General features: G+C 41.7%; 1 long non-coding RNA gene across 1 annotated transcript; it reads left to right on the top strand.

The window, feature by feature from the left end:
- Positions 1-237: 237 nt before the first annotated feature.
- Positions 238-5,691, top strand: LOC149129017 (uncharacterized). Its single transcript, XR_016240574.1, has 2 exons — positions 238-306; positions 3,795-5,691. It is a non-coding gene; the product is annotated as an uncharacterized LOC149129017 (long non-coding RNA).
- The last annotated feature ends 2,264 nt before the right edge of the window (positions 5,692-7,955 follow it).

The raw sequence follows: 7,955 nt of genomic DNA, 5'->3' as shown, positions 1-7,955 counted from the left end.
AAATGACATTTGGCAGAAATACGTTTGAAAACAATAATAAACGAATGCTGAAATTATAAAAATTAGTAGTAACGAAGTCTGAACAAAAGCAAAAGCATGTTAGTGTTTTGTTTTGTCTTTATTGAAACAAGCGAAAGCCAATTAAAAGGAAATCTCTTTGCCTTACCTTGTTCGAAAATGTCTGCAATTCAGCAGAAGACATCAGCTGTGAAATGGTTTTTTCTTCTTTTGCAATTTCTGGCGCAGAATTTTTCAGCGAATAACTTGTATTTTTCGATTTTCTGGAGATAGAATTACAGAATAAAGGTGAATTTTGTGGTTTATGCTTTGTCGGGTGTTGAACGAGAGAAATGTTGAAATTTACCTTTTTTTCACACATTCGAATTCACCGCCATTAATATGCGCACACACCTGCTATTGCGCACGCGCACGCGAGTCGTGACTAGTCGACCCTACAATAACAATCTATTGCCAATGCATGTATGCACAAAACATGCAGGACGGTTTGTTTTGGTTTACTTTGAACAAAGTAAATAAAACACATTGTAAACAAAACGCAAACACCCTCATACATGTTTTGTGCTTGACGCGCACGCGCGCTAGGTAGTCGTAGGATCGACTAGTCACGTCTCGCATGCGCGGATGCGCGACCTGGATCCAATCTTCTTGAATCGTACCTTGATAAAATGTTTTCATTTCAAAATAAAACCAACAAAAATAATCTCCCATAATATTTACCTCCGCTGATTTTTACATACCCCGATGACCGATCTAAGAAATTTGGGGAACGATTTACCGTCTGGTGAATGGAACCGAGTATATGCAGATTCCAATAGCTTGCCAAATTGTCAGTCATAAATTTTCTGCAAGAACGTTTTGTCTGATAACATTCTCCAACATCTCTGCACTCCTATCGGGTAGACGTTGAAGAAATCCTTTTTCTGGTTGTGGTGTCATAACATCCAACAACCCAAGTTTTGCGACACATTCGTCGTCCATTGTTCTTCTTTTTGAAAAACAAACTTTCATGGAACTCCACTCTATGGTCCGGACCAGCAATTGGAGTTTTGTCCGGCACCAGTTTTTTGCCAAACAAACATCTCTACAGAACTGGTGCCACTGAACGGCAGTTCTTATATCAATGCAATTTATTCTTGCAGATATCGTGACAGTTAATTCGAAAATGAAAAATAAAATTAAACACTAAATAAAAAAAAAAATTCCATATAATGGCAGCTTGGAGTTTTCTCCAAAGGTTCCTTTCCTGATGGAAAGAGGAATTGTATCTTTTTTACTTTTAGCTCACTTTCTTTTGACAAAATCCCGTCAATAGAACGACTAGAATTTTGAAAATTCATTGAACAGCCATGCTACATGGCAGTGAAACATGGGCTGTGACTGCTGAGGACATGCGTAAGCTCGCAAGGAATGAAGCCAGTATGCTCCGCTGGATGTGTAATGTCAGTGTGCATACCCGTCAGGGTGTAAGTATCTTGAGAGAAAAGCTGAACATAAGAAGCATTAGTTGTGGTGTGCAAGAGAGACGATTGCGCTGGTATGGACATGTGGTGAGAATGGATGAGGATAGCTGCGTGAAAAAGTGCCACACCCTAACAGTTGAGGGAACCCGTGGAAGAGGTAGGCCCAGGAAGACCTGGGCTGAGGTGGTGAGGCAAGACCTTCGAACATTGGGCCTCACCGAGGCGATGACTACTGACCGAGACCTTTGGAAATGTGCTGTGCGTGAGAAGACCCGGCAAGCCAAGTGAGATCGCTGCCAGTGCCCCTGGACTGGCTCTTGTGCGGGTGGCACATAAAAGACACCATTTTGAGCGTGGCCGTTGCCAGTACCGCCTGACTGGCCTTCATAGGATTTTCGAGCGAGATCGTTGCCAGTGCCCCTGGACTGGCTCTTGTACGGGTGGCACATAAAAGACACCATTTTGAGCGTGGCCATTGCCAGAACCGCCTGACTGGCCTTCGTGCAGGTGACACGTAAAAGCACCCACTACACTCTCTGAGTGGTTGGCGTTAGGAAGGGCATCCAGCTGTAGAAACTCTGCCAAATTAGATTGGAGCCTGGTGTTGCCATCCGGTTTTACCAGTCCTCAGTCAAATCGTCCAACCCATGCTAGCATGGAAAGCGGACGTTAAACGATGGTGATGATGATGATGATGTATGAGCCAATGAAGGAGACCTCTACATGGTAGCTGGACCTGCTAGAAATAGCAGCCAAATCTCCCTCAAATCACACCCTACTCTCTTATCGATGTATATATGTAAGTATGAGCCAATGAGGGAGGCCTCTACATGGTAGCTGGACCTGCTAGAAATAGCAGCCAAATCTCCCTCAAATCACACCCTACACTCTTACCTATGTATATATGTATGTATGAGCCAATGAGGGAGACCTCTACATGGTAGCTGGACCTGCTAGAAATAGCAGCCAAATCTCCCTCAAATCACACCCTACTCTCTTATCTATATATATATATATGTATGTATGTATGTATGAGCCAATGAGGGAGACCACTACATGGTGGCTAGACTCAGGATATGCTGTGTCATGTGGTTCTGGATTTGTTAATGACAGGATGGTCATGGCTGTGATACTTTTGATCATGGATTTTGCTAAATCTGGACTAACCTGAGGTTAAACAACACCAACAACAACAGCCACCACACTCCCCCCTTAATCCTTCAGCATCCTCACAACATCAGAAAAGAGGATGGTGTTCAACCACATTCCCATCTGGCAAACAAAACACTTCACAACCACTTGAAGACAGAACCACAGCGCAGAATGAGGGCAAACCAAAGTGTCAAGTGATCCAACACCATCTAAAAATGCTGTTGGTCAATTAGGATTGTTCCGATCACTGGAACAGCCTGCTCGTGAAATTAACAAGCAAGTGGCTAAGTGCACCACAGACATTTTTTACTGTTTTCTATATGCTTCAGCCATTTGACTGTAGTCATGCTGGAGCATCGCCTTAAAGGGTGTTAGTCGAAGAAATCAACCTCAGAACTTATTCTATCGCTTTCTTTTGTTGAACCACTAGGTTACAGGGACACAAACACACCAGCATTGGCTGTCAAGGAATGGTGGGGACAAACACAAAGACACACATATATGTGATGGGCTTCTTCCAGTTTCTTTCTACCAAATCCACTCACAAGGATTTGCTTAACCTGAGACTATAGTAGAAGACAAGATGCGACTGACATGCATACGGTAGATGTAGTTCTCAGGGAAATCCAACACAGAACACAGAACATGATAAGCTGGTCCACTGAATTACAGGTATGACTCATTTCTGCCAGCTGAGTGAGCTGAAGTAAAGTGTGGGAACCAAACCCACACCCTTACGATTATGAGCTGAATCTCCTAACCAGGAGCCACACACCTATAAAATAACAACATAACAGGATAATCAACCGACATCTAATCCTTTGTCCCCCAGACATTGCCAGGCAACTATTTCAACCCTGGATAAATCACCAAGAAAACTGGTTCCAAAATAACAGACTGCCAAACCCTATCTGATTTCTTAGCAGCAAACCCTATGGAACATCAGACAACTGACCCCGCTCCACTTAAACCCACAGAGATATCTCACATGCAAGAGACAAAACTACCAGGAGATACGTACAAGTGCAGGTGTGTAGCTTAGTGGTTAGAGGGCTTAGACGATTACAATTAAACACACGTATATTATCATTTATTAAATTGCATTCAATTTGCCATGCATTATTCGTTTCATTATCCATCATCTTTTCCTTCAATTTTCAGGTACATTGAAGACCCTTTATTTGTCATTGCTTCAATCGACGTGAACAAAGTGTCTGGCAAAAAGTTCTGCTGAGATCGAAAGGAAACTTTATCCACAAAACACACAGAGAATGTGCAGCAATGAAGGCCAAACAGTGGTGGACGAACATAATCCCTTAAAGACTGACACTTTCAAAGGTGGCTCTGCATGTATGTGTGTGTGTATGTGTGTAACAGAGTTTTGTTGAGTTGAAGTGGGATTTAAAGGGTGTAAACGAAGAGGCGACCAAGCGCAAGTTGAACCAAGACGGAACTAACTACAACTGTAGCTATTAAGACTGAACACTATACTATACATTACACAATGTAGTCCTAGATACACTCTGTCTGAATAACATCTGTCTGGAACATCTTTGATTGTAGAGCTGCCCGGATCAGGACTGACCTGGGATTAAACAACAACAACTGGCCTATACGTTTTGGCTCGAACTGCTAGAAGTAGTAACCAAATCTCGATTAAAATCCCACACAACTACTTCAAGCAGAGACGTAGGAATAGGATGGGATGGTCACGGTCAGAGTGACTTTGAGCACGAGCCTGCTCAGTCAGGTTTGACCCTGGGTTAAATAACAACACGCACACTATAATACAAAAGTAGCCTATACGCCTCTTTTTTCGAACCGACAAGTTACAGGGGCATAATCGCATCAACATTAGTTATACGGCGATGGTGGGGTGACATACAGACACACAAATACATACATTCGTATATATATGCGTGCGTGTTTGTGTGCTTACATATGTACCTACCTACGTCTCTCTCTCCCTCTCTCTCTCTCCACACACACATATATACATATATATATAGAGAGAGATATATATATATATATACATATGTGATAATATACGGTAAAACCATATAACCGGAGGGGAGCTTACTCTCCAAGTAGAGAAGTGGGTAAATATAAATAGACCTCGTAACGATACCAGCTTCCAAATGGTTTCACGGCGAATTGGGGCCCCAAGTGACCTTTGTAAAGTCATTGGGGAGATTCCCGAGCCGATTATCGAGGTCTATTTAGATTTATATATATATCGTATATTTATAAAGAGGGCAAATTTAGCCATTTCTCGGTAGATTGAAAAAAAAGATGAACAACTGTAATCGATTTCCGAACATTATTGGGTTCTCATCAAACATGAAAAATAGAATTTATGTTGAGTCAGTCTCAATAAGTATAGATTTATTCATCGGAGAAAGTTACATAGTGACTGAAGGTTCGAGAGTTTCGTGCAGAGGCACTTATCAAACTAATTAAATCAACGTTTTCTATATAAAACGAAAAAGCAGGACAGTATCGGAAACAGATATGACGCAGATACTATTTTATATATAGGCAGGAAGACTTTTGGTTAATAATATGACAGAATTAAGGCAAGATAAAAAATGAAAGTTGTCAATATATAAGGTATTCTGCCTAAACTACATCTTTAAGATACGATTTGTTAGTAGTAACGCAAAAAGGAAACTATTTCCTAAGGAACTCAAGCAGATAGAGAGGAATAAAGACAAAAGGAAAGTAAATATTTAATGAAAAGGTGAATCAGGTTGGAGTTGAAAAAAAAGGCACTTACCCAGGCAGTGGTCAAGCAAATAATGGTATGGAGTATTAAATGGTCGTTTTGTATTGAAAGAATTTTGAAGGGGTTTTATTTTTAGACTGGGGTCAAACGGTCGAATCCAGTCAACCGTGTTTTAAGTCTTTAGCAACACCAATTACAAAGAACTTGGGAGTGGTACTAAAAGATGGAGAGAAGTATTGACAGACAGAAACTAGGTGGGAGCTGTCTTCAAGAATTCAAGTAATGCTATATATTCAAAATTAACCATACATGCTGGTTTTGTTGTTATTGTTGCTGCTACTGTTGTTATTGTCAATTAAGTTTTGGTATTTTGACGCTATTTGCCTTCAGTTCAGAAGTTAGTGGTTCTAAACTCCCTAGGGAATTTTATGCCAGCTTCATTACTTTTATTTATTTATATGTTTATTTTTTTCTTTGTTTTGAAACGAGATCGAACTTAAGCATTTTATACCGATAGATTTTAAACACTTTTTTTCTGCAACTGGTAAGATTTTGTAGGGGATGCAAATTTTGATCTTGCAACCCCTGAAAACTCTAGGGGGTGTGGGTGCACCCGCTGCACCCCCTGTTCCCGGCCCTTGTATATATGCCTGTTTATATTTATATATATATACACACATACATATATATAGCGTGTATGTGCTTCATAGAAGCCCACAAATTTATATATATATATAAAAGAAGAGGCGGGGAGCAGTAAATTTGAGTAAAATCTATTTAAGATTTAGTTGTTACGTTAAATAAATGAGGGAAAGTGCGAGAGTTCCGTGAATGGATTTCGTCAAAGTTTGACGAGTCTGAATTACGAAACTCTTGAGTAACTTACGTAACCCTTCATAGATAGGTGTGTGTGTGTGTGTGTGTGTGTGTAGATAGACAGACAGAACGTAGACCGTTAGACAGACAGATAGATTTCTTTATTAGCTACACAGGGCCGTATACAGAGGGGAAAATACAATGTAGAACTTTTCTATTCGAAAGAAAGAAAGGAAAACAAAAACGATTAAAAAAGTTTGGGGCGTGTAAACAGCAAAATAAAGTGGAGTAAAAAGGTAAAACAAATTAAGTTTATCTGTGGAAAGAGGAGTCTGCGAAAAAGACCACGGTGACCTCAGGCAAGGAACCGAAACCAGTGCCCTAAGGACAGCTTCTAAGTAACGATGGTCAACCTTATCGAAGGCTTTCGATTGATTCAAACTGATCGGTGCCCCCAACCATGCACGATTCCTTAACTACCCTGTCTATGATGTAACGCATCAGATGGAAGTTGTCATGGATACTCCTGTCCGGCACAGCGCATGTTTGCGTCTCAACGATAAGCTCCAACCTCTCGGCTAGCACCGTGGCCAAAATTTTCAAATCCGCGTTGGGCAGAGTGATGGGCTGAAAATGATCTATAACAATCTCCTTGTTTGGATCTTTCTTTAACGCTACCACCGCTCCCCACCTCAAAAAACTGCGGATACTCCCATTTTGATGCCAGTGACAGTAGACTGCAGCCAAAATGCCTCCAAACAAGTCTGGAATATGACAATAAGGCTCGTAAGGCAGACCGTCCAAGCCCAGCCTGTCATTGCACCACATACACTCCAAGCCATGCAGGTAGGCACTAAAGTCCACCCTGCATTCTGACCCACCAGTTGTCCCGTACAGTCGGGCAAATTACTGTTGAAAGGCCTCACACATCCTTTCGGGCTCGAGTAATTCGCGCCCCTGTTCATCTGTCAGAGACCGAATGGTGGCTTTGTTGCCTTGTTGCGCCTCTGCCACTTTGACCTCTCAGGTGGCTCCAACTCCTTCGTTTCCCAGAGCACTCATCCTAGCTCTGACAACATATCCTTCGTGTTTGGCGTTGAAATGTTGGTCATGGGCCAACCTCACTGCCAACACATTGGACATGATGCCACATGTATGTGCCTCTTCTAATTTCTTAACTAGGTCTCCCTCTATTCTATTTCGATCTATCACTAGAGCCTTTTTATACCTAACCGAGTTTATTTTAATTGCTTTCTTTAGGGCATACCACCATCTATTGTTGATGCTGGTGCCCGTCAACGCCCTCTTAACTAGTGTGCTAATCCGGTCTCTGTAAGCCTGGCACGCCGTGAATAACGCATCTAGTTTCCAGTAACTGGGACCCTGCCTATGACTCTTATCTAAGTCAAACATACAAGTCACAAATTTATGACCTGTGTAGCTGACTATATGAAACTGTGGACAACCTACACTATCCCTATCCACTGTCCTGTAGAACACTATCTAACTATGATCAGGATGGCCCGATGCGATTGGTCCATGTCCACTTTAGTGCATTCAAGTGGTCCAGTCGGTACCTATCAGACAGTTGGAAATGTCTGAGTGGGTCTTTGAAGCATTTACATCCCCTTCTATTTCTATCTCTACCCACGTAGTCTAGTTGCATGTCCAAGGTAGCGTTCCAATCCCCCACTGAAAGTAAAAGTCGAGACGTTCCCAGGAAAACCTCTAGACGTCGAAAGAAATCCAGCTGACCTGTTAAGGACGGTGCATAAATTGTT

The sequence above is a fragment of the Octopus bimaculoides genome, unplaced genomic scaffold, assembly GCF_046866305.1.
Source record: "Octopus bimaculoides isolate indiv1 unplaced genomic scaffold, ASM4686630v1 contig207, whole genome shotgun sequence".
Lineage (NCBI taxonomy): Eukaryota > Metazoa > Mollusca > Cephalopoda > Octopoda > Octopodidae > Octopus > Octopus bimaculoides.
The sequence above is the reverse complement of the archived record's forward strand: the minus strand, read 5'-3'. Positions and strand labels throughout refer to the sequence as shown.